The sequence below is a fragment of the Pongo abelii genome, chromosome 18 (genome assembly GCF_028885655.2).
Source record: "Pongo abelii isolate AG06213 chromosome 18, NHGRI_mPonAbe1-v2.0_pri, whole genome shotgun sequence".
Lineage (NCBI taxonomy): Eukaryota > Metazoa > Chordata > Mammalia > Primates > Hominidae > Pongo > Pongo abelii.
In genome coordinates, this window is record NC_072003.2 from 81140903 (window position 1) to 81164817 (window position 23915).

Consider the following 23915-nt stretch of genomic DNA (forward strand, 5'->3'; position numbering starts at 1 on the left):
TCACTCCTGGATGTGCAGGAGAAGAGCTCAAGAGCACTGAGCTCATCCATCCACCAGAAGACGCAAATAAGAATGTTTATAGTGGCATTAGTTATAATAGCCAAAAAGTGGAAGCAACCCAAATGTCCACTGACAGGAGAATGAATAAACAAAGTGTGGGAGAGCCAAACAGTGGAGCAATACAAATGTCTCCATTAATGGGAGAATGAAAACATAAACGGTGACATATTCATAAGATGGAATTCTACAAAACAGGAGAAAAAGAACCGATGACTGATATGCACAATGACATGAATTAATTGGGTAAGTATTATGTTGTGTGGCAGGAGCCAGAAACAAAGGATTTGCTGTATGATTCAATTTGTATAAATTCGTGAATACGCACAATCATCTGTGATGACAGAAGTCACAATACTGGTTATCTCTGTAAGGGGGATTATTATTGACTGGGAAGGGTGATACAATCAGGCTTTGTGTCTCCACCCAAATCGCATCTTGAATTGTAATCCCCAGGTGTTGAGGGAGAAACCTTGTGGAGGCGATTGGATCATGGAAACAGTTTTGCCCATGCTGTTCTTATGATAGTGAGCGAGTTCTCACGAGATTGATGGCTTTGTAACTGGAAGTTCCTCTTTCATTTATTCTTCTCTCTCCTGCCGCCTTGTGAAGAAGGACGTGTTTGCTTCCCCTTCCCCCATGATTGTAAGTTTCCTGAGGCCTCCCCAGCCATGCAGAACTGTGAGTCAATTAAACTTCCTTTGTTTATAAATTGGCCAATCTTGGCTAGTACTATCTTTATAGCAGTGTAAAAATGGACAAATACAAAGGGGAGGAGGGAAACTTCTGGGTTCCACATCTTGATCTGTGGCTACACAGACGTTTACACATTCACAAAGCTCTATACTTGAGATTTGTGTAAGTTACCATATATGTTGCACATCAACTTTTAAAAAGTGGCATCAAGTGGACTCAAAATTTTGTCCATTTATGTTGCCTTTAAAAGCAGAAGAAAAAGTAAATAAAATTGTAAAAGAGGGGCCAGGCACGGTAGCTAATGCCTGTAATCCCAGCACTTTGGGAAGCCGGGGCAGGTGGATCACCTGAGATCAGGAGTTGGAGACCAGCCTGACCAACATGGAGAAACCCAGTCTCTACTAAAAATACAAAATTAGCCAGGTATGGTGGTGCATGCCTGTAATCCCAGCTACTTAGGAGGCTGAGACAGGACAATTGCTTGAATCTGTGAGGCGAAGGTTGCAGTGAGCCAAGATCGCCCCATTGCACTCCAGCCTGGGCAACAAGAACAAAACTCTGTCTGAAAAAAAAAAAAAGAGAAATTTTGTCCATCACAAATAAATAAATATATAAATGTGGTACACATAGACAATGGAATACTACTATTTGGTCATAAAAAGGAATGAAATACTGATACATTCTATGATTCAGATGAATTTCAAAAACCTCATGCTGGGTGAAATAAGCCAGACAGAAAAGACCACATATTGTAGGATTCTGCATTTGGAATATCCAAAACGGGCAAATGTATAGGGATAGAAAGCAGATTGGTGTTTGCCACGGGTGGGAGGGAATGAAGAATGGGCAGTGACTGCTTAGTGGTTGTGGGGTTTTCTTTTAGGATGAGGAAGATGTTTTGTAACTAGAGGTGGTGGTTGCACACATTGTGAATATTCTAAACATCACTGAAATAAAAATGTTAAATGGTTTATGTTTCATGTATTTCATCTCAATAAAAAAAGCAACATCAAAAAAGATTGTTTGTTTTTGTTTTGGGATAGGGTCTCGGTCTGTTACTCAGGGTGCAGTGCAGTGGTTCGATCGTACCTCTTAGCTCACTGCAGCCTCCAGCTTCAGAGCTCAAGAGATACTCCTACCTCAGCCTCCTGAGCAGGTGGGACTCCAGGTGCACACCACCATGCCTTGCTAATTTTTTATTTTTTATTTTTAAGAGACAAGGGCCTCGCTTCGTTGTCCAGGCTGGTCTCAAACGCCTGGCTTCAAGCAGTCCTCCTGCCTCAGCCTCCCAAAGTACTGGCATTACAGGCATGAGCCACTGTGCCAGGCAAGATTTTTCCTTTCAATGAAAAGATGGCTGCTCCTCTTCTCTGTTGTGTCTGGACTCACGATGGGGAGTGGTGGCACCCTGACTTCTATCAAAGCAACACTCGTCCATCCTAATGAAGCCTCTTGGTTAACATTGTGTCCCTTTCTTAAAACAGTCTACTGCCATCTGCTGGAAAACTGTCACCATAAATATACAAACCTAAGGTGTGAACGGACTCCCATAGATGTGGCACACTTGTGCAGTGCACAACCTGCACATGTATACATGGTAGGATATTTGACTTTATTTTTTCAGTGTACTCTATCCACATATAGACGAGGCCCTGAAAACCCTAGTGCTGCCTTTCCTTTCTGTCCCCACTCCAATGCTGATACTAACCAGAAATAGAAAATTGACTGAGTCTAGAGCTTTGCTACTCAAAATGTGATCCAGGGATGCACAGCCTTCGTATGGTGGGAGAGTTTGCTAGAAATGCAGTCTCAGGATCCACCTGGACATGATGGATCAGAATCTGCATTTTAATTATTTTATTTTATTTTTAAGATGGAGTCTCATTCTGTCACCCAGGCTGAAGAGCAGTAGTACAATGTTGGCTCACTGCAGCCTCCATCTCCCAGGTTCAAGCGATTCTCCTGCGTCAGCCTCCCAAGTAGCTGGGACTACAGGCACCCACCACCACATTCAGCTATTTTTTGTATTTTTAGTAGAGACAAGGTTTCACCGTTTTGGCCAGGCTGGTCTTGAACTCCTGGTCTCAAGTGATCTGCCTGCCTTGGCTTCCCAAAGTGCTGGGATTATGGGCATGAGCCACTGTGTCCAGCCTAGTTTATTTTAGAGATAGGGTCTCACTCTGTCATCCAGGCTGGAGTGCAAAGCAGTGATCATAGCTCATTGCAACCTTGAACTCCTGGGCTCATGGGCCCCAGCGATCCTCCCACCTCAGACTCCTAAAGTACTGGGGTTACAGGTGTGAGCCACCACACCAGGCCTGAATCTGCATTGGTTTTTTTTTCTTTGAGATGGAGTTTCACACTTGTTGCACAGGCTGGAGTGCAATGGCATGATCTCAGCTCACTGCAGTCTATGCCCCGCCTCTTGGGTTCAAGCAATTCTCCTGTCTCAGCCTCTTGAGTAGCTGGGATTACAGGCGCCTGCCACCACACCCGGCTACTTTTTTGTATTTTTAGTAGAGACAGGGTTTCGCCATGTTGACCAGGCTGGTCTCGAACTCCTGGCCTCAGGTGATCTGCCCACTTTGGCCTCCCAAAGTGTTTGGAATACAGACATGAGCCACCACGCCCTGCCAAATCTGCATTGCTAACAAAGTCTCCTGGTGATTCATGTGCACACGGAATTTGAGAAGCGCTGCCCTAGAAGCCTTGGCTACACATTGGAATCACCTGAAGAACTTTAAAACATACTGACTCCGGGATGGGGCCTGGGTGTGTGACCTGGAAAATCTTCTTAACTGATTCTTATGTGCAGCCAGGGCTGAGACTGCTGGTCTAGAAGCCTTGCTGCTCAATGTGGGGCCTGTGGAGAGCTCATAATAAATGCAGAGCTTCAGGGCTCACCCCAGACCTTCTGAGTCAGAATCTATGTTTCAACAAGATCTTCAAGTATTTCTTGTGCACTTTCAATTTGGAGCAGCCCTGGGCTCAGAGCTGGCGATGTCGATTGCAGAGCCCAGTGTAAAATGACAATGCAAGCTCCCTGTTCAAAAAATGATTAAGAATTTTAAGAAAGCATTAGCAGAGCATTAAACCAAGCACAGGACCGTTCAAAGCTCAGTTCTGTGTGACTGCACAGGTTGCATGTCCAAGAAGCCTGGGCTAGCTTCCCTCCGATTTGTCAGGGAGATGCCTGTCAGCAAACAATTCCACGTGCTGGATCCACTCATCACCGTACTGAAACCTGCCTTTCGGGGCCATGAAACCTTCCCTGGGTCATTTTGGATCATCTCTGCAGAACCAGAAGGATGAGGACAGGATGGAAGAGACTCCTCCTCGCACCTGGCGACAGATCTCTAGTCTGTTTGTTCTGTAACTGTGCCGGTAAGAGCAAGGCACTGTTTCCCCCCAGAACACCAGGCATGTTCCTCCTCTTTCATTTGCCAGGGAGGAGAAGGGCCTTTCAGATCCACTGGGAAGGAGGCTCTGCAGCTACTTGCTGGGATGAGGATTACCCCAGAAGCAGCTCCTCTCTGGGGCTCTCCCTACCTATCCACTGGCTACTGCTGGGCAGGGCAGGTGGGGGACAGGGATTCCCTTGTGGGCTGTTTTGTGAATAGCAGTAATGCATTTCACAGCCCTGGAGACATGTCCATCACAGATAGGGGATGCTCCAGACCACCCCTCTTCAAAAGAAATAGAAGACAAGCCATGTAGATAAATTTAAATGTTATGGTAGCCACATTTTAAAAAGTAAGAAGAAACAGGTGAAATTAATTTTGACAATATATTTTCTTTTATTTTCTTTCTTTCTTCCTTCCTTCCTTCCTTCCTTCCTTCCTTCCTTCCTTCCTCCCTTTCTTTTTTTTTTTTTAATTGAGATACAGTTTCGTTCTTGTCGCAGGCTGGAGTACAATGGTGTGTTCTCGGCTCACTGCAACCTCCGCCTCCTGGGTTCAAGCGATTCTCCTGCCTCAGCCTCCCAAGTAGCTGGGATTATAGGCGCCTGCCACCACACCTGGCTAATTGTTTTGTATTTTTAGTAGAGATGGGGTTTCACCATGTTGGCCAGGCTGGTCTCAAACTCCTGACCACAGGTGATCCGCCTGCCTTGGCCTCCCAAAATGCTGTGACAATATATTTTAGTTAACCTCACATATCCAAAATATTGTCATTTCAATGTGTAGTCAATATAAAAAATGACTAATGAGATAGTTTACGTATTTTTCCCCCATACTAAGTCTCAAAATCTGGTGTGTGTCTTGCATTTAGAGCACATCTCAGTTCACACCAGCTACATTTCAAGTGCCCAGTAGCAGCCATCTATAGCTGGTGGCTGCTGTGTAGACAATGCAGTTCTAGAATTTCTATAACCAGTAGCCAAGGCAGTGGCCACGTAATAAAGAGTGCGGCACTGACCAGGTGCAGCAGCTCATGCCTGTAATCCCGACAGTTTGGGAGGCTGAGGCAGGTGGATCACTTGAGGTCAGGAGTTCGAGATCAGGCTGGCCAACACGGCGAAAACCCATCTCTACTAAAAATAGAAAAATTAGCCGGGTATGGTGGCAGGTGCCTGTAGTCCCAGCTACTTGAGAGGCTGAGGCAGGAGAATTGCTTGAACCCGGAAGGCAGAGGTTGCCGTGAGCCAAGATCATGCCACTGCCCTCCAACCTAGGTAACAGAGCAAGACTTCATCTCAAAAACAAAACAAAAAACAAACAAAAGAAAAGGAATTGGGGCACTGAGGGGGCAGGAATTGAGACAGTATTTACATGTTGGTAAAATCTTTCCTCCTTAGCGTGCATGTTTACGGAGGGGCTTTCCAAGCCACCTGGGAGCACTGTCCCATCAAACCCCAAGCACTAAAGGTCTCAGGCATGACCTCCTGGAATGGGTTCTGGCAGAATGGACTTGCAGAGGTAAGATTCCCAGGTCTAGCCCAAAGTCTCAATTGAGAGCCAGCATCTGTCTCTTGCAATTGGTTTTTTTAAAAAAGAGTATATTCATTTACAAAGGACTTGTAGATCATAACCGTGCACCCGTGGAATAAATGAATGAATGAATGAAAAATGCCAGTGTGAAGAACAGAAAGCAGCTCTTCCCATGGAATGAGGGGCGGTGGGTCGGGCATCTGACTTACATCTCAACTCAGGGGTTGGGCAACGAGATTAGAATTTTGATCTTGGGCTGCAGAACATCAGAGATGTGCCTGGGGCAGGCAGTTGTAGACTCAGTCAGAGCTGCATCCTTATTAGATGTGGATCCCAAAGTGCACCCACAGCCCCCCTTCCCACTGCCCATCATCCCATCAGGAGAGGGCCCTGCCTTTGTTCTCACAGCCTTTCATTCATCCAGTCACCCATTCATGTATTCATTGAGCACAATGTATCAAGTAGAACCTTTAAAAAGCTGTGCTAAGTGGAAGAAGCCAGTCACAAAAGTCCACATACTGTGTGATTCCATTTATATGAACATCCAGAGTGTCTACAGAAGCAGAAAGTAGGTTAGTGCTTGCTTAGGGCTGAGGGGGATGGGGGATAGGAGGGTGACTGCCCACAGGTACAGGGTATCATTTTTGGGTAATGAAAAGGTTCTAAAATCGACCATGATGATGTCTGCACAGTTCTGAATACACTAAATACCATTGTACTGTACACTTTCTAAAGGTGAATTGAATGGTGTGTGAATTATACCTCAATAAGGCTGTCTAAAAATATGTGTTGAGCACTTATTGTATGCCGGGCACACTGGGGACTCAGGAGTGAATAGAACTAATGCCATCCTCACCCTCAGGCCACATACAGTGTGGGGGTGGAGGCAGCTGCTAAACAAATGATCATACAAATCATTTTCCTTTTTGTTTTGCATTTTATTTTGTTTTTAATGGACGCTGTAAACCAAAAATAAAATTGTAAGGCCCTGCAAGCTTCTGAATGGACCCCTCCTCTCGGTCAAGGACATTCTAGAATGAACCTGAAAATCTAGTTCAGGCCGTCATGGAAGAGGGGGTTGGACATTTCTTATTATACCCTCCAGCTTTAACACAGACCTTAAAGATAAGAAACATTTACAGTCTATTCTCTCTGAAGCCTGTTACGTGGAGGCACCATCTGCATGATAACACCTTGGTCTCCACAGCCCATATTGGAACTCAGACATTTTCTTTTCTTTTTTCTTTTCTTTTCTTTTCTTTTTCTTTTCTTTTCTTTTCTTCTTCTCTTCTCTTCTCTTTTCTTTTCTTTCTTTTTCTTTTCTTTCTCCCTCCCTCCCTTTCTTTCTTTCTGTCTTTCTCCTTCCTTCCCTTTTTTTTTTTTGAGGCAGAGTCTCTCTCTGTCGCCCAGGCTGGAGTGCAGTGGTGCCATCTCGGCTCACTGCAAGCTCCACCTCCCGGGTTCATGCCATTCTCCTGCCTCGGCCTCCCGGGTAGCTGGGACTGCAGGTGCCCGCCACCATGCCTGGCTAATTTTTTTGTATTTTTAGTAGAGACGGGGTTTCACTGTGTTAGCCAAGATGGTCTTGATCTCCTGACCTCGTGATCCACCTGCCTCGGCCTCCCAAAGTGCTGGGATTACAAGCCAGCATGCCCGGCTCGCTCTTTCTTCCTTTCTTCCTTCCTTTCTTTCCGTGAGCCAGCAAGCCCTTCCTCCCTCTCTTCCTCCCTTCCTTCCTTCCTTCCTCCCTCTCTCTCTCTCCTTCCTTCCTGCCTTTCTTTCTTTCCTTCCCTTCCTTCCTTCTTTTCTTCCTTTCTTTCCTTCCTTCCTTTCTTCCCTTTCTTTCTTTCCCTTTCTTTCTCTCTCTCTCTCTCTCTTTCTCTCTTTCTCTCTCTCTTTCTTTCTTTCTTTCTTCCTTCCTTCCTTCCTTCACAGGGTCTCACTGTGTTGCCCAGGCTGGACTGCAGTGGCATGATCTTGTCTCACTGTAACCTCCACCTCCCAGGTTCAACCTGCCTCAACCTGCCAAGTAGCTGCAGTTACAGACATGTGCCACCACACCCGGCTAATTTTTGTATTTTTAGTAGAGATGGGGTTTCACCATGTTGGCCAGGCTGGTCTCAAACTCCTGACCCCAAGTGATCCACTCACCTCGGCCTCCCAAAGTGCTGAGATTACAGGCGTGAGCCACCGCACCCGGCCACGACTCAGACGTTTCTTACTACTGATAATAGCTTTTCAACCAATTGGCAATCAGAAAAAATTTACATCTATCTACAGCCTGGAAGGTCCTGCACCCTTTGAGTTGTCCCACCCTTCCAGATGGAACCAATGTCAATCTTACACATATTGATGTATTACGCCTCCCTAAAATGTATAAAAACAAGCTGTACCTTGACCACCTTTGACACATTCAGGATCTCCTGAGGCTGTGTCACGGGCACATCCTTAAACTTGGCAAAATAAACTCTCTAAATTGATTGAGCCCTGTCTCAGATACTTTGGGGTTCACAATACTTGGCAATGGTACATATTTATGGGGTGCAACGTGAGGTTTCCATACACGTACACATTGTGTAATGATCAAATCAGGATAACCAGCAAATCCATCACCCCAAATCTTGATCATTTCTTTATGGTGAGAACATTCAGACGTCTCTTATAGCTGTTTGGAAACACACACCACGTTATTGTTAACTGTCCTCACCCTGGGGACGGCAAGGAGGGCCGAAAAGGAAGTGCAGGCTGCTGTGAGCGCTTTCAAGAGGGGGCAGCACTGAGCTCACCTGCGAGCCTAGGCCTGGAGAGCAGCTGGAGTCTCCAGCCGGAGGGGAGGCGGAGGAGAGAACTACCTTGCAGGCAGAGGGAAGAGCATGTGCGGAGGCCCCGAGGCAGAGCCTGGCAATTCGTCGGGTCGGCGGAACAGATGCTGGAAGGGAGGAGGAGGAGGAGGAACAGGAGGAGGTACGGGGGTCTGGGCCGCTGCAGAGAGCTGAGGCCTCTGAAGTCTCAGCACTAGGGCAGTGGGAAGCTGTTACAGGGTAGACGCCCGGGATGTGGGAGGGGCTATATGATAATCTGGGAGTTGTTCTTTTTTTTTTGAGATGGAGTTTTGCTCTTGTTGCTCAAGCTGGAGTGCAATGGCGTGATCTCGGCTCACCGCAACCTCCGCCTCCCGGGTTCTAGCGATTCTCCTGCCTCAGCCTTCCGTGTAGCTGGGATTACAGGAATGCGCCACCACGCCCAGCTAATTTTTGTACTTTTAGTAGAGACGGGGTTTCACCGTGTTGGTCAGGCTGGTCTCGAACTCCCGACCATAGATGATGCACCCGCCTTGGCCTCCCAAAGTGCTGGGATTGCAGGCGTGAGCCACCGCGCCCGGCCTGGGAGTTGTTCTTTATTGTGGAGTAAAGGGAGGCAGAGGTGAAGACATCGAGAGAGCACCGAGCTCATCACTCTCCATATTCTATTAAAATGCACATTCTCCCAGGAGGGGGCTTCCAGTTAATGAAACAGGAAGCGAGGTCTGTTGAGCTTGCAACCAGCTAAGAGCAATTTGAGGACAAAAGGGAAGGGCGGGAAGAAGCGAGATCTCGGGAAGGTGGCAGGCAGGTGAGAGCCTGGCAGGTCTGTTCACGCCTGTCTGCCCCTGGTGGCCAGGACGGGAAGGTCAGAGGACAGGGTAGGCGGCGCCAACGCTCCTGGGGTCCCAGCTGCTGCAGATCCTGGCTGGGGCTGGGCCTGTCTGCTGCTGGGGGCGGGAGGCAATTCCCAGCCCCGGGCCGGTGACGTCAACGTTGTCATGGAGACCCGGCTTCCCTGCCCAGCGTTGCAGCTGCGGGAGCCCGGGCTGGGAGGCTCTGTGAGGCTGAGGGAAGCAGAAGGCACAGACCTGGGTCCTGCAGGCGGTGGCTCCACCTAGGAGCACAGCCCTGCCAGAGGCAGGATGCCCAGAATGGGCGGGGGTCCCTGCTGCATCCAGCCCGCCCCGGCCCCGACCCGTGTCGCCCAGACTTGGCTTCAGCCTTGCACTGGCTCCTGGGGTAGCGGATGGGGAACCCCCTGAGATGGGGGCCCAGGCTTCCCCACCTTGGGGTCCAGGGACTGCCCTCTCAGGGGCGGACTCAGTCCCCAATCTGGAAATTGTCTTGGCATAAGAGTGTTCTGGCATGCTGCTGTGCCTCCCCTTAGCAGGAGCGTTTCCGGACCAAAGTGAGGGTGGGGCTGCTTATTCTCGCGGCCCAATAACGAGATGCAGATGAACGGGGAAAGGAAGGAGTTGATTTCTGTAACCAGGTGCAGGGAGAAGGCCTGGAAATTATCCCCAGACCAACTCAAAATTACAAAGTTTTCCAGAGCTTATATACCTTCTAAGCTATATGTCTACGTCTAAGTGTGCATTCATCTAAAGACATAAGTGATTAACTTCTTTCTTTCTTTCTTTCTTTTTTTTGGAGACGGAGGCTCATTCTGTCACCCAGGCTGGAGTGCAGTGGTGCGATCTCAGTTCACCGCAACCTCTGCCTCCTGTGTTTAAGCAATTCTCCTGCCTCAGCCTTATGAGTAGCTTGGATTACAGGCATGCATCACCCCACCCAGCTAATTTTTGTATTTTTAGTAGAGACAGGGTTTCACCATGTTGGTCAGGCTGGTCTCGACATTCTGACCTTGTGATCCACCCACCGCGGCCTCCCAAAGTGCTGGGATTACAGGCTTGAACCACCATGCCTAGCGGTGATTAACTTCTTCTATAACTAAGGTCTGAGTCCTGAAGCTCTTCCTCTGGAGCCTCAGTAAATTTACTTAATCTAAATGGGTCCAGGTGCTGGGGTGATTACCCTTATCTTGTCTCCTGCTAAATCATGGAGGTTTGGGGAGTTCCTTCAGACCCCCAATAAACTTGTCTGTGGAGGCCTGGGGAGTTATTTCACACCCCCAGTAAAACTTGTTTACTCCTAAACGGGTCCTGTTAAGAATTCCTTCGTTATCCTGTCATGCTTCAAGGCCCAGGAAAGGCCCAGACAAAACTCTTGGTGGGCTTTTGTGACATTCCAGCCTTTGTAGAAGGGCACTGGCTCTCTCAGCTTTTAATATTTCACTGAACCACTCAGTCAGTGCCAGAACCGTTGTTATGAAGCCTGCGTTAGTGAGACCTGGCCTGCCACAGGAGCACATGAAGAGGGAACCAGCAGCCTCTTACTGACCTCCTTGCACTCCCCGTTTTGTTTCCAATGCCTTTTCACTAAGGAACATTGACCGAGCCCCTCCTTGTGCCAAGCAGTGTCCCGAATGGTTTATGAGGTCACGGAATCCTCCCTGTGGCCCCAGGACCAACAAGGGACATTTTGGAAGCCGCTGATTTATTTATTGTTGAGCACATATGTGTTCACACATGTGTTCCCTGGAGCACATATGTGAAATGGTGTTCTTCTTGGTGCTACGCACTGCTCTGTCAAATCTTTCCAGTTTGTTTTTTTAATAGATGTATTTTTTGTTTTTGGAGACAGGGTCTCACTCTGTCACCCAGGCTGAGGTGCACTGGCACCATCATAGCTCACCACACTCTCCGCCTCCTGGGCTCAAGTGATCCTCCCACCTCAGCCTCCTGAGTAGCTCGGACTACAGGCCAGTGCTACCATGCCTATTTTTAAATTTTTTATAGAGACGGGGTCTCACCACGTTGCCCAGGATGGTTTCAAACTCCTGGCCTTCAGTGATCCTCCTGCCTTGGCTTCTTAAAGCACTGGGATTACAGGTGTGAGCCGCCATGCCTGGGCTTTTCCACTTTCTTAAAATACGTTTAGTAGCAAAAAGTCAGTCTAAGCTAGTTAAGACTTTGGCCTCAAAACTAAGTTCACGTTTCCTTCAGCCCCTCCCTTTTCTGAGCATCTGCCTCATTTTGCTGGGGTTGCCCTTGTCCTCCGTAGGCCATTGCTGCTTCTCTGGCTGACAATGGGGATGTTCAAATGGTGGTCCAGGTGTGAGCTTTGGGAGAGACCCCATGAGGCAGGGGTGGAGGTGATGGTCCCCAGGCCATATTCCCCCCAGCCCCTTCCCACTGTGGGCCACCTCCCACCTCCCGCTGCCCCCTGCTGGGTCTCTTCTTCCTTTCTGGGTGGGATAACAGGAAGCTGTCTCAGGCTTACTGCCTCCTGGTGTCCACTTGACTCCCAGAAAGTCACACTGCCCTGACCTGTAGACTGGAGGACATTGCTGTGGTCACCTGTCCCCACCCAGGCACCTCTTGCTAGCTGCCTTTCTCCAGTCCAGGCCGGCAGCATGAAGATCAAGCATCACCTGCCTTGGGCTGGGGGTGGCTGGAGGACAGGAGTGAACCCGGAACCTGGGAAGGGTATTTCCCTCTTTTTCTGTCCCTGCTCGTGGACCTCCAGTCTTCTGTTGGAGATGGGATGACATATGGAAAGAGTGGAACATTTTGCACCACTTTTTAATAAGCCCTGGGAGTCAGCTCTTAGTTTTCTACCTTTCTCTAGAACATGGGGAACTCATGCCTAGATGGTGATTTCTAGACTGCTAGAGAAGGCTCACTCAGTCTCTTCTTATTTTGACCATCCATCCACCCAATGATCCATCCACCCACCCTCTATCCATCTATTCTCCATCCATCCATCCATCCATATACCTATGCATCCATCTGTCCATCCTCTCTCAATCCACCCTTCCACCTACCCATCCACCCACTCACCCATCCATGCATCCATCCATCCATCCATCCACCCATTCATTTATCTATCTACCCATCCATCTGTCCATCCATTCACCATCATCCACTCACCCATCCATCTATCCATCTATCCATCCATCCACCCACCCATCCATCTATCCATCCACCCACCCATCCATCTATCCATTCACTCATTCATTCATCTATCCATACCTACATTAACCATCCATCCATTCACCCTCCATTCATCAATGTTGACTGTACATCTACTATGTGCCAGTCACTCTGGTAGATGCTGAGGATCTAGCAATGAATAAGCAAGACCAAAACTCCCACCCTTATAAAGCTTATGTTCTGGGAGGAGTCAGGCAATAACAAAATCAACAATGAAAAGATATAGTGGGCCAGGCGCGGTGGCTCGTGCCTGTAATCCCAGCACTTTGGGAGGCCAAGGCGGGTGGATCACTTGAGGTCAGGAGTTGGAGACCTGCCTGGCCAACATGGTGAAACCTCGTCTCTACTAAAAATACAAAAATTAGCCAGGTTTGGTGGGACCCAGCTACTCGGGAGGCTGAGGCACAAGAATCGCTTGAACCCGGGAGGCAGAGTTTGCACGGAGCTGAGATGGTGCCATTGCACTCCAGTCTGGGTGACAGAGCAAGACTCCATCTCAAAAAAAAAAAAAAAAAAAAAGAAAGATGGAAAAGGTGTAGTACCTTAAAAGGATAAATACAGTAGAGAAAAATTAATCCAAACAGGGGACTAGCGAGAGTCGAGCAGGGGTATCCAGGTGGGGCTCACTGAGAAGGTGACATTTGAGCAAAAACCTGAGGGAACGGAGAAGGGAGCTGAGTGGGTATTTGGGGAAAGTGTGTTCCAGGCAGAGGGAACAGCCAGTGCAGAAGCTCAGAGGTGGGAGTGGGCTCAGAAAGTGAGGAGCAGGAGGAGGGGATGCAGCCAGGGCAGAGTGGGCACAGGGGAGGAGAGGGGAGGGCTGGGTCAGCGGCTGCTTGTGGGCTTCTGGGTGTCATTGGTCTCACTGTCCATCTGCTTGGTCCACGGTAGCTCCACATGCACTGCAGCACTTGCTGCTCACCGGGCCCATTGCTGAGGGTTCCCCTGTGCATGTGTCATCTCATCTCGAAAATATTCTCGTCGTTCTCATTTTATAGATGAGAAAACTGAGGCCTGAGCCTGTAAGGTGAACCATGAGGGGTGAGAAGGGAATAGGCTGGAAGTGGGTATTTGAGGTGGGTCGGGCCGAGCCCAGGCCTGCACGACACTCTCTGGGAAGAGGCAGCTGGGCCTTTGCCGAAAACCTCCCTATGGCTGCCCCAGTTGGCCCAGGTTCTTGAACCTCAAAGAACCCAAATCTTCTTGTCACAAACTCTCTTGGGGAGGCAAGAAGCTTCTCTGTTCCCAGCCTTCCAGGATGACCAGCCCCAGCAGGTGTGTGTGGGGTGGGGTGGGGGAGAGGGAGGGACAGAGCCAGGTGTTTCCTACCAGGCAGGCCATGCAGCTTGCGTGTGGGTGGGTGAGAGAAGGGTGGGTGGTTCTTAGCAGAAGGGGATGATGCCAAATGGGCCCAGGAGGTGGCCAATAGCATCCAGAGGCCAGAGCTGCTCTGGCAGAACCAGGCGCTGGCTCCATCTCACAGTGGTCTAGGGACCACATTTGAGCCTCCCTTGGCCTGTCTTGGCAAGAAATGGAGAGCAGACATTTACAAAATGTTTGGTTCATTCATTCGACAAATATTTACATGCGTCTACTGTGTGCTAGGCCCTGGGTTCTGTACTGAGTAGATGATGAGTGAGTGGGTGGATGGGTGGGTAAATGAATGGGTGGATGACTGGGTGGATGGGTAGCTGGATCAATGGATAGATAGATGGATGATGGATGAATAGATTGGTGGGTGAGTGGATGGGTGAATAAATGGGTGGGTGTATAGATGGATGTGTGGATGGTTGAGTGACTCATGGATGGATATATATTAGTTGTTTATTGCTGTGTAACAAATCATTTCAAAATTTGTGGCTTAAAGCAGAAAACATTTATTATCTCACTATGTCTCTGGCTCAGGAATTTGGGAGTGCCTAGCTGGGTTGTTCTGGCTCAGGGCCTCTCACATGGCTGCTGTCAGGATGGTGGCTGAGGCTGCAATTTCATATGACAGCTCACCTGGGGCTGGAGGATCCACTTACATGATGGATCCCTTGCACAGCTATTAACAGGAGGCCTTGGTTTCTCATTACATTGGCCTCTCTGTAGGCTACGTGAGTGCCCTCATGACATGGCAGCTGGCTGTATTCAAGGTCAGTGATTCAAAAGAGAAAGAGAAAGACCAAGATGGAAGCCAAAGTCCCTCCGATGACCTTGTCTCTGGGTCTTACACCATTACTTCTGCTTTTTCCTGTTTTTTAATTAATTAATTTATTTATTTATTTATTTATTTTTTACTGTTAGAAGCAAGTCACAAAGTTCAACCCACACTCAAGGGGAAAGGAAGTAATTTCTGCCTCTTTGTGTGTTTTTTTTTAAGACAGGGTCTCACTCTGTTGCCCAGGCTAAAGTGCAGTGGTGCAGTCATAGCTCACTGCAGCCTTGACCTCCTGGGCTTAAGTCATCCTGCTTCCTCAGCCTCCCAAGAAGCTGGGACTACAGGAACACACCACCATGCCCAGCTAATTTTTTGGTATTTTTAGTAGAGAGAGAGAGAGAGAGAGAGGTCTCGAACTCTTGAGCTCAAGGGATCCTCCTGCCTCGACCTCCCAGTGTTGGGATTACAGCCGCGAGCCAATATGCCCGATTAGTTTCTACCTCTTGAAGGAGGAGTATGAAAGAATGTGTGGGCACAGTTTAATACCATCACAAGAGATAAATGGCTAGAGCAGCAATAATTCTTCCAGGGTGCTGAAATCTTAGAATGATTTTACACCAGGGATTCTCAATGGTAACTGCATGTTAAATTCCTCCGGGACACTAAGAAAATATCAGTTTTGGGGAATCAACCTTGACATTCTTATTAGTCTGGGGAGAGACTTGGACATTGGCATCTGTGCTTTTGTTTTGTGGAATGATTTTAAGCTTTAATTGTGAAACCCAGCATATATGTTCCTGCTTTTTAAAATTATAATAAAAATATAACATAAAAGTTACCATTTTAACTATTTATTTATTTATTTATTTATTTATTTTTTCGAGACAGGGTCTCACTCTGTCACCCAGGTTGGAGTGCAGTGGTGCAATTTCAGCTCACTGCAACCTTCGCCTCCCAGGCTTAAGCAATCCTCCCACTTCACCTCCCGAGTAGCTGGGACCACAGGCACCCGCCACCACACCTGGCTAATTTTTTGTATTTTTGATAGAGATGAGGTTTCACCACGTTGCACAGGCTGGTCTGGAACTCCTGAGCTCAGGTGATCCTTCCACCTCAGTCTCCCAAAGTGCTGGGATCACAGGTGTGAGCCACTGTGCCTGGCCCATTTTAACAATTTTTGAGTGTCCCATTCAGTGGCATTCTGTACATTCACACTGCCATGCAACCATCCCCCTCAGAACACTTTCATCTTCCCAAAGGGAAACTCTGGGCCCATTAAACACAAATTCCCCATTTCCGCCTCCTCCTGCAGCCCTGGCAGCCACCTTCCTGCTTTCTGCCTCTCTGAATCCGACTACTCTACGAGTCTCCTGTTTGCAGAAACTACAGTATTTGTCCTTCTGTGTCTGGTTTACTTCACTTAGCACAATATCTTTGAGGTTCGTCCATATTGTACCGTGTGTCATTTTTTTGTTGCTGTTTTTTGTTTGTTTGTTTCTTTGAGATGGAGTCTTGCTCTGTTGCCCAGAGGAGTGCAGTGGCACGATCTTGGCTCACTACAACCTCCGCCTCCCAGGTTCAAGTGATTCTCCTGCCTCAGCCTCCTGAGTAGCTGGAATTACAGGTGTGCACCATGACGCCCAGCTAATTTTTGTATTTTTACTAGACATGGGGTTTCACCATGTTGGCCAGGCTGGTCTCCAACTCCTGACTTCAGGTGATCCGCCTGCCTTGGCCTCCCAAAGTGCTGGAATTACAGGCGTGAGCCACCGCACCTGGCCATGTGTCAGAGTTTTATTTCTTTTATGGTTGACTAATATTCTGTTGTCTGTCTACACCACATTTGTTTAATCCATGCATCTGTGGATAGACTTTAAAAAACCACAGTGGTGGGTTTTTAAAGTGTCCTGGTGGTGCTGCTGTGCAATCAGGGATGAAAACCAAGGCCTGGATGGCACGGTGGCTCACGCCTGTAATCCCAGCACTTTGGGAGGCCAAGGCGGTGGATCACTTGAGGTCAGGAGTTAGAGACCAGCTTGGCCAACATGGCGAAACCCCGTCTCTACTAAAAATACAAAAAATTAGCCAGGTGTAGTGGTGGGCACCTGTAATCCCAGCTACTCAGGAGGCTGAGGCACAAGAATCGCTTGAACCCAGGAGGCAGAGGTTGCAGTGAGCCGAGATCACATCACTGCACTCCAGTCTGGGCGACAGAGCGAGACTCTGTTACAAAAAAATAAAAAGAAAAGAAAGAAAGAAAACCAAGGCATAAGACCAGCATTTCGCAATCCTCTCTCCACAATAGAATCACCTGAGAGCTGTTTTAAAAAATGCGGATGCCTGTCGCCCGTCTTAGAGCAGCTGCATCAGATTCTGGGCCGGCGGAGGGGTAGGGCTGGCCAGGAATTGATGAGTTCCTTGCAGTGCGGGGGAGGGCAAGGCGTGCAGAATTATTTCCCAGTCTCTGCTGCCTCCTGGTGGCACAATTGACAACAGTCTGGTAGTGACGCCTGTCAGCATCGTTCCTCTTCCTCTCCAGGGCTGGCTTACCCAGCCCCAAAGGACCCCACTCCCGGGGTTCTGGGGACCCTGAAAGGCTCTTTTCTGACCCCTCTCCCCACCTGTATTTCCTGACTGGCCTTGCGTGACTCTGTGTTTAGAAGAACCGACGAGTTTATTAGAGAAGGAAAGACTGCACTGTGTGACCTTGAATAAGACAGTTTGCCTGTGCCTCAGTTTCCCTGACTTTCACACAAGGATCACCACAGTTTCCTCTGACAAGTTCCCGAGATGGCAGGCGAGCATGCGTGTTAGGGCTGGGAAGGCCATCCATCGTGGGGAGGTTTCCTATCCTCAGCATAATTGCCATTAGGGGCTGGATCACTTGGTGGGGACTGTCTGTGCACTGTAGGGTGTTGAACAGCTTCCCTGGCCTTGACCTCCTAGATGCCAGTAGCACCCCTGAGCTGGTATAATCAAAAACCGTCTCCAGATAGGGGCAATGTCCCCTGAGTGCAGGATTGCCAAATAAAATAGTTAAATTTGAATTTAACTTTGAAAATTTGAATTTCAGATAAACACATAATGTTTTCGTATAATTACGTCCAAAGACTGCATTTTTATTTCCTAAATCTGGAAACCCTATCTGAGGGACAAAATCATTCCAGCTGGCACTAGCCAGTGCCCTTGTGAGTTTTTGATATCTGTTTCAAGAACTCACACCAGGCTGGGGGCTAAGGCGGCAGATGGGGAAGTTGTGGCAGGGGCGGAACTTGCCCCAGCCTGGCAGGGGGAGGGGTGCCGTCTTGCAGGAGTGGGAAAGGCAGGCCCAGGAGTGATGAGCGTGAACTAGAGAGTGCTGTGCCGGAGGAAGCTGGGGCCGCCGTTGGGCCTTCTCCCTCTAGGGGCCCAAGAGCCACTGGTACTCGGTGTCTGGGTGGCGGCAGGGGGGATTTTTGTTCTTCCAGCACCTGCGGCTGTTGAGACCAGAGCACTTGGTGGTTGACCACAGGCTGGGGTATTAGTTCACCCCTAGCTTCTCCCCAGCGAGAACTCAGGGCCCTTGGGCACAGGGGATTAAGCTTCAATCTGCTTATGTGCAAGGGGAAGAAATAGGCCCAGAGAGCAACAGTGGCGGGTCTACAGTCACACAGCCAACTTGTGCTTGTGGCAGTGGCAAGGTTGGTGAGTATCTGAGTCTTCAGGCCACGGTGTTTTCCCCTCGAGTGGAGCCTGGGAAGTGGCCTCTATTTCTGGTACATTCTCTGGGAGCCCGCAGTATTTTCCAGACAAAGGGCACTGAAGACAGGCTTTGTGCTGAGGCTGGGTCACCTGAGGTCCAGCTGCTCCCCCGTACTCCTCCAGGGAAGGGCTGGGACCCCTTCTCCTGCGGCTGCCCGTAGAAGGACAGATTGTTGCTTCTGTGGGATGAGGAGAGGCAATGTGGCCTGGTGGCTAAGCACGTGGACTTGGAGCCAGCGGGCCTGGGGCTGAATCCTGGCTCCGCCTCTCACCATCTGTGACCTTGAGCAAGGTACTTAATTAAACACCCTGTGCCTCCAATTCTTAATCCACGAAATGGGCATGATGAAATGACACCTACTCCGTTGGGTTGTTAGAAGAATGAAATGAATTAGTAAGTGCTCAGAACAGTGTGTGGGGCCGGGCGCGGTGGCACATGCCTGTAATCCCAGCGCTTTGGGAGGCCAAGGCAGGTGGATCACTTGAGGTCAGGAATTTGAAACCAGCCTGGCCAAGATGGTGAAACCCTGTCTCTACTAAAAATACAAAAATTAGCTGTGTGTGGTGGCACATGCCTGCAATCACAGTTACTCGGGAGGCTGAGGCAGGAGAATCACTTGAGCCTGGGAGGTGGGGGTTGCGGTGAGCTGAGGTAGCGCCATTGCATACCAGCCTGGGTAACAAAGCAAGACTCCGTCTCCAAAAAAAAAAAAAAGAAAAGAAACGCAAAGAAAAGAAGAAAACCAGGTGTGGCAGGTACGCAGGTAGTAAGGTTTACTTTTCTTCTGGTGACATTTACTGTCTTCCTTAGGAAGCTGGTTCAGTGGGGCTGTCGACCACAGGTACCAACCCTGCCCTCCCCTACAGAGTATGTGACACGTGCACAGCCAGTCACTGCATCCCAGTGCTTGGACCAGTCACAGGGTCAAGGGTGGGCATGTGACGCCAGCAAATGAGCACATCCCTGGGGCTGGCATGCAGAGGCTCTGGGAGTAAAGATTCCTTTTCCCTGGCCAGGTGCAGTGGCTCACACCTGTAATCCCAGCAGTTTGGGAGTCCCAGGCAGGCAGATCCCTGAAGTCAGGAGTTTGAGACCAGCCTGGGTGAAACCCCATCTCTAATAAAAGTACAAAAAATTAGCCGGGCATGGTGATATGCCCCTGTAATCCCAGCTACCCAGAAGGCTGAGGCAGGAGAACCCAGGAGGCACAGTTTGCACTGAGTTGAGATAGTGCCACTGCACTCCAGCTTAGGCAACAGAGCCAGACTCCATCTCAAAAAAAAAAAAAAAAACAAAAACAAAAAACGAAACCAAACCAAAACAAAAGCTTCCTCTTCCCACTGTGGGTGCAGAGGCCTGGGGCTGTGGTCAGCATCCCTAGCACATGGGGCTTAAAAAGAATGAAACCAACCCACTGAAGGTTCTCTTGAGTCCCTGGATCCACCTTGCCTGCCAGCAAGAATCCTCCCTGGAATTCCCACAGATGTGAGACAGTGAATCTCCCAGTTTTCTTAAGCAAGTTTGAATAGAGTTCTAATCCATGCACCCTTTGTGCCCCATAGAGCAAGAGGGGTTCCCCCAAGGCAGCCCCCTTCCTCCATAGACTAGCGCTCTTGGCCTTTGTTTTGATCCACCTGCTGCCTGACATCCAGGCCCAGCCTCACACTGAGACACTGGTCCACTCTCAGGGAGGTGGGTCCTCCAGGTCTGATGTGATTAGAGCTCGCTTACAACAAGAGGAAACAAACAAACTTGTATTAAATACCTGCTGTGTGCCAGGTATTGTGCTGGGGCTTTGAGGTTATTTTACTTCTATTTTACAGGTGAGGAAACTATAGCTCAGAGAGGTAAAGTGACTTGTTCAAGCTCACACAGCTAGGAAGTAGAATCATTTCTATTTGAACCCAGTCTGGTTTCAAAGCATCCACTATATCATATGGCTTATTACTTGCAGGAGGAAGATTTTTTTTTCCATAAAAAATTTTTGCCCTTTGGATTTTCCCCAATTTGTACATATTTATGGGTTACAGAGTGATATTTTGATACACATATAAAATGTGTAATGATCAGGCCGGACGTGGTGGCTCACACCTTTGATCCCAGCCCTTTGGGAGGCCAAGGCAGGCAGATCACCTGAGGCCAGGAGTTCAAGACAAGCCTGGCCAACATGGTGAAACCCTGTCTCTACTGAAAATACAAAAATGAACTTGGTGTGGTGGTGCAAGCCTATAGTCCCAGCTCCTTGGGAGGCTGAGGCAAGAGAATCGCTTGAACCCGGGAGGCAGAGGTTGCAGTGAGCTGAGATTGTGCCACTGTACTCTAGCCTGGGCGAAGAGAGACTCTGTCTCAAAAAAAAAAAAAAAAGTATAATGATCAAATCAGAGTCATTATCATATCCATCATTTCAAACGTTTGTCATTTCTTTGTGTTGTGAACATGCAAAATCTCTTTTAGCTTTTCGAAAATATACAATAAGCCATAGTTAACCATATTCACCCTACAGTGATGCAGGACGCCAGAGCACGTTCCTCCTACCTAGCTGAAATTTGTGTGCATTCACCAACTTCTCCCTATCCTCCCCTCCCTCCTCCCCTTCCCAGCCTCCAGTATTCAAAATTCTACTCGCTTCCTCCGTGTGCTCAACATTTAAACACAGATTTTAATTGTGGTAGAAAGCACACAAAAGTTACCATTGTGGGGGCGGGGGGCGGTTGGCTAAAATTGAAAAGGTAGCAGAGTACCTCTCAGTCAAAAGATGACCTAGAGAATCCATTACTCCAAGTACATAGTACCCCTGGAAAATAGGGGTTAGGTCTCATTCATGCATTCAACCTGCTAGGAGCCAAGCAGTGCTCAAGGAAGGGCCTGACTGGGATGAGACCGATGAGGGCTCCAGGTGCAGAGTTGAGGATGGTGCTGCTTTACAGGTGATGACCCTGCCTGTGTATGACTCTAAGACTGACTGTCATCTTCCATCCTATTCCTGGGGCCCAGCCTGTCTCCCTGGAGCCCCAACCCCCATGCAGGGTGAAGGAGGGTTTAGATGACTTGGCAGAGTCTTAGTCCAGCCAGGGAAGGAACGTCCCATGCACTACCCCTGAGAAATGACTCCATCAACAGTGGTTTGAGGAGCGCTTAGTATGTGCCGGGAACTGGGGTGGACAGGAGTGACCACAGGCATCCCACTGAGTTCAGGGAGCTGGTGGGGAGACCTCAAGACAGAGGACAGATGATAGCACATAGAATCATTTGTTACCCCACGGTGGGTGCTATGAAGGAAGGAGCCAGGTGCTACAAGAGGGGAGTGAACAGGGGCCGGGAGCCTCACTTCCCATCTGGCCAGACCTCAGGTTCTGGGACCCAGCTTCACAGGGCCCCTCGTCCTCCCAGCTTTGAAGTTCTTATCATTGGTCCCACTCCTCTTGTTCTTCCAGACATGTGAGGGGGCCTGCTCTGTGTCATTATCAACTTGCAATACCTTAGTGTCCCATTTCATCTTTTTGGTTCTCAATACCTGCTTCACAGTTCACCCATTATGTTTTATCAGCAAAAGAACCAGTCTAGCTGGGTTCGGTGGCTCATGCCTGTAGTCCCAGCACTTTGGGACGCTAAAGAGGGGGGATCACTTTAGCCCAGGAATTTGAGACCAGCGTGGGCAACATAGTGAGTCTCTGTCTCCACTAAAACAAGAAAAGAAAAGACAGAAAAGGAAAGGAAAGAAGGAAGGAAGGAAAGGAAGAAAAAGATAGCTGGGCATGGTGGTGCACACCTGTAGTCACAGCTACTTGGGAGGCTGAGGTGGGAGGATCACATGAGCACGGGAGGTTGAGGCTGCAGTGAGCCATAGTAGCACCACTGCCCTACAGTCTGGGTGACAGAGAGAGACCCTATCTCAAAAACAAAACAAAACAAAACAAAAGAACCAATGTGCTCTGTCTCTTGACTGGACCCTGACTGGCAGAGACTTGCTGGAACACTGGTCACCCAGGCAAAGAGCCCAGGCAGAGCGACCTGCGTGGTCAAAAGCCAGGAGGCTGGAGGGGAGTGAGGGACATCCCCGGAGCCAGAGGCCAGAGGGGCCAGAGTGGAGTGAATGGGGTGAGGTTGGGCTCAGGAATGGGCACCTCATGCACCCTGAGCTGATGAGAACCGGGCTTAGGGCTTTTATTGGAACTGGTGGGTTAGGAGATCCTCTCTCTTGTGGATGTGAAGCTGGGAGAAAGGAAAGCTGCAGCTATGCAGGGCTCTTGTGGGAGACAGCCTGCCTGGAGGTGAGGCCCACCCCAAGGGAGGGAGAGTGGCGAGATGAAGAGAGACTAAGTCCCAGTGACAGTGTTGGAGCCCCTTCATCCAGCTGTGACTGTGGCCCTGGGTTTTCAGTTACGTGAGGGGATAACCTCTTTTTTTTTCTTTTTCTTTCTTTTTTTTTTAAAGACAGAGTCTTGCACTGTTATCCAGGCTGGAGTGCATTGGTGCGATCTTGGCTCACTGCAACCTCTGCCTCCCGGGTTCAAGTAATTCTCCTGCCTCAGCCTCCCAAGTAGCTGGGATTACAGGCATCCGCCACTGCACCCAGCTAATTTTTTGTATTTTTAGTAGAGACAGGGTTTCACTATGTTGGCCAGGGTGGTCTCAAACTCCTGACCTCGTGATCCACCTGCCTTGGCCTCCCAAAGTGCTGGGATTACAGGCGTGAGCCACCGTGCCCAGCCAACTTCCCTTTTTAAAAATTTTTTTTATTTTTATTTTTTTGAGACGGAGTCTCACTCTGTCACCCAGGCTGTGTGCAGTGGTGTGATCTTGGCTCATTGTCAGCTCTGCCTCCCGGGTTCACGCCATTCTCCTGCCTCAGCCTCCCAAGTAGCTGGGATTACAGGTGCCCGCCACCATGCCTGGCTAGTTTTTGTATTTTTGGTAGAGACAGGCTTTCACCATATTAGCCAGGATGGTCTCGATCTCCTGACCTCATGATCTGCCCGCCTCGGCCTCCCAAAGTACTGGGATTACAGGCGTGAGCCACTGCGCCTGGTCCCCCAACTTCCCTTTTTGATTAAAACAGATTGAGGTGACTTTTCTTCTCACCTGTAGCCAAAAAAATTCCAAATCTTTTGGCACTCCATAAATAGCAGTCATGATGGTGAAGCTGGTGGGGATGATAAGGAGGCAAGTTTGTTTTTTTTTTAAGACAGTCGTGCTCTGTCACCCAGACCATGGCTCTCTGCCGCCTTGACCTCCTGGGCTCAAGTGATCTCCTACCTCAGCCTCTTGAGTAGCTGGGTCTACAGACATGGGTCACCATACCCAGCTAATTTTTTTGTACAGACAAGGTCTCACTATGCTGCCCAGGCTGATCTTGAACTCCTGGGCTCAAACAACTCTTCCGCCTCAGCCTCCCAAAGTGCTGGGATTACAGGCGTGAGCTACTGCTCCCAGCCCAGGAATTGGAATTTTTTAGAGCATCTGGAGAGGTGAAAAAGGGGGCCAACA

General features: G+C 49.0%; 1 long non-coding RNA gene across 2 annotated transcripts in view; it reads left to right on the forward strand.

The window, feature by feature from the left end:
* The first annotated feature begins 5182 nt into the window (after window positions 1-5182).
* The window catches only part of LOC129050852 (uncharacterized), a 41741-nt gene continuing 23008 nt past the window's right edge, over window positions 5183-23915 (forward strand). The window contains exons 1-2 of one of the 2 annotated variants that reach the window (XR_008514709.1): window positions 5183-5428; window positions 5552-5672. This is a non-coding gene — a long non-coding RNA (uncharacterized LOC129050852). The remainder of the gene's footprint in view (window positions 5429-5551; window positions 5673-23915) is intronic. The other variant, XR_008514708.1, reaches the window with a different exon arrangement.